Source organism: Myotis lucifugus, unplaced genomic scaffold, assembly GCF_000147115.1.
Source record: "Myotis lucifugus unplaced genomic scaffold, Myoluc2.0 scaffold_60, whole genome shotgun sequence".
Classification (NCBI taxonomy): Eukaryota; Metazoa; Chordata; class Mammalia; order Chiroptera; family Vespertilionidae; genus Myotis; species Myotis lucifugus.
In genome coordinates, this window is record NW_005871108.1 from 6,567,649 (window position 1) to 6,570,782 (window position 3,134).

Genomic DNA, 3,134 nt, shown 5'->3' on the forward strand with positions numbered 1-3,134 from the left:
AAATGTGAGTTGCATGAGAGCCATGGGCCCTCCTTTCATGTTCCATATACCTCCGAAGTTTAGGTTAGTGCCTGGGTTATAGTACCATAGTTGGTACTCAGCACATACTTAGCATGGTGTGTTTGGAAAATTACCAAGTGTCCCTTGTTGCTTGGATGAGGGAAGGAGTCACCGGAGGGGAAAATGGAAGACAGGTCAAGGTAGGTTGTAAAGCACCTCGGATGCCTCCCTAAAAGCCTGGCTATTATCCGTGGGGGTTTTAAGGAAAGAAGGTGACAAATAATCAGGATGCGTTTTGGACAGGTTTCTCTGGCTGCATTGTGACATACAGATTGGATGGAGTAGAGACTAGAGGTCTGAAGCTGGTAGAGAACTGGTCCGCCATAGGAAGGAGTCAGCCTGGAGAGAGGTTTCTAGCCTAGAACTGAAGGGGGTGCTGCTAAGGAGGGATGAGTCCCCAGTAGCAAGTTTCCATCTGGGCCAAGAGGGTGAAAGGTGCTGCTGTTAATCAGCGGTTCTCAACCTGTGGGTCGCGACCCCTTTCACAGGGGTCGCCTAAGACCATTCTGCATATCAGATATTTACATTACGATTCATAACAGTAGCAACATTACAGTTATGAAGTAGCACCAAAAATAATTTTATGGTTGGGGGTCACAACATGAGGAACTGTATTAAAGGGCCAGAAGGTTGAGAACCACTGTGTTAACTAGAATCGGAGTCCAAGCAGAAGGATCAGATCAGTTCTCACACTGTTGTGTTTGGGATGCTTGCAGAAGTTTAAGAGGAGGCTACTGAACCCTGGGAGGTGGCCCTTTGGGACTTGGGAACCAGCTGCAAGCTAGGTCTCAAATGAGTAAAAACTCAAACTGCCCCCAAAAACTCAAACTCAAACTGAATTTCCCAGGTGGTACTTCCAACTCTGCTTCCTTCTAGAAGCTACTGCTGCAGCTGTCTTCAGGATCATCTCTTTATTCTCTTGGCACACAGTGTCTGCCAGAGACTCTTCCCACGAGTTTTTACTTACTTAGAGGATTGCTTATGGACAGTCTATCTCCAATGCCAATGGGTCTGGCTTATCATCCCTCCTCCTAACTTCCTTTCCTGCCAGCAAAGAAATGCCGGAATTAGTGGAAGCGAGATGGATGAAAGTAATCTTGTAGTGGCAAGATTTGTTTTCTAATAAAACCACTGTGCTTATTTAAGAGAGAGCTCCATTACCCACTGTAAGAGACTTAATGCTTTCTGGCTCCAGAGAGGAGCCCCCACCTACCTCTCAGAGCGGTAGCCAGGACTCCTCGCAGGCCCTGAAACAGAGCTCATAACTCTGACCCCCAATAGTTAGTCTGAGAGGAAGTGGACTGTGCACTATTTACTATAGTCTTCAAAACCCAAAAGTTTAAATAAATTTTGGTTTTAAAACAAAAAAGAGAGAGCTCCAGGAATGGGGACACAGCTAGGACATGAGGATTTGAGAATATCCATTCAGTACCTGAAGCTAAAGGAGGAGATTCATAGCAGGGAGTGTGTTGGTATGAGAAGAGACTTTAGGAAACCCAACACTTCAGAGATGGTCAGAATTTGGGGAGTGAATGAAAAAAAAACACCAAAACTGATCAGAGAGGTATAAAAAACAAAGAGCAAATATCTCAGAGGCCAGGAAAGAAGTATTCTACAGAATCCAGCAGAAAATTCAAATAAGATGAAGAATTCAATGGCCTTATATATTAGCATTCATATATTTGTTTTGTTTTGTTTTTAAGTGAGCCAGCTGGACTGCATAGGCTCAAGAAACAAGTTACAGAGGCAGAAGAAGGACCCTTGGAGCTTAGGAGAAAGAAAGGCAAAGGTAATGTGCCTAAGGAAAAGGAAGGGAGGAAAGGAAAGGCACAGGCGGGCTCCCAAGAGGTAGGAGCACTCATACTTTTAGTGACGTCTGCCAGAGCAGTTTTCTTTCGCACAATGGGTGTGGAAGCCATATTACTATGGCCAAGAGGCCAATGGAAGGTCAGAAAGTTGAATTAGGGAGTAAAAAGTTCTCTTTAAGAAGTTTTGTGGAGGAGAGGCAAAATAAAGAATATTTTCTAGGCTAGGGGAAACCCAAGCATGTGAATAATCACAAACAGAAACAGGCAGAGAAAGTCTGAAGATAAAAAGAGAAAGTGAGAGATCATTGATGTGGCCAGGCCCTGAAAAAGTTGGTCAAGCTGGGAATTCAGAGCCTGGCCTTTCTCTTCATAGCTCCTGTCTAGAAGGTAATTACCTTACATCCAGATTCAGCAGACCGGCCAGGTGCTCTACTGAGTAGAAAATAGAGCCACTTAGGAGACATATGTAATACTCTTTGTAATACTTTAAGCAATAAAACAATTAAAAAGGAAATAGAGCCACTTGCAGTAAAATGGAAGAGGTTGGAACAATTGTTGAGAAATATCACTGGGTCTGTCAACTGTAGACCTTGTGATTGGAATTTTTAAGGAAAAATGGAATAAAAGTAAGTCTTCCCCATGGAATCCTGGCTTTCATAGCTGGTCATGGACAAGATAACAAGAGCCAAGAAGCCTCAAGTTTTTTGCCTTTGCCATAATTAACCAATCTCTTTTTTCCCCCCTGATTTGAACTGTAGAGGGTAATTCTGGCCTTAAAAAGAAACCAAGATAACAGTTAACTTTCAGAAATGATAAATCAAACAAAACCAGGGATTCATTGCCCCATTTTTCATCTTTTTAGTAGTTTGGTTTTCAGTGAATGGGCATTGGTACCATAGCCCATTTCTTCTTTACTATTAGATTTGATTCTCCTGATTCTTTTCCCAATTTATGCATATTAACTCTTGAAAAACCTTAATTTCTTCATTCCACAAATGTTTACTGAATGCCTGCTATGTGCAAGATACTGATTCTTCCTTTACTGTGACTTTCAGATATCCAGACTTGAACTGAGGGGGATTGCCAGCTTGAAAATGATCCAAGAACAAAAGAAACATCTCTCACAGGTCATCTATCAAACAAAAACTGAGAAACATTGCGGAAGCCAATTCCAGCATGACAGCAGGTTGAATCATCTGGAGTGGCAAGGGCATTTCTCCAAACCTGAAAAGGATGCATTAAATTGATTGCTGCCAGACAGCTCAG

At 42.6% G+C, this 3,134-nt stretch overlaps 1 long non-coding RNA gene across 1 annotated transcript in view; it reads left to right on the plus strand.

Moving 5' to 3' along the window:
• The window catches only part of LOC111826189, a 3,930-nt gene extending 796 nt beyond the window's left edge, over positions 1 to 3,134 (plus strand). Inside the window, exons 2-3 of the long non-coding RNA XR_002829476.1 lie at positions 1,764 to 1,849; positions 2,924 to 3,134. This is a non-coding gene — a long non-coding RNA (uncharacterized LOC111826189). The remainder of the gene's footprint in view (positions 1 to 1,763; positions 1,850 to 2,923) is intronic.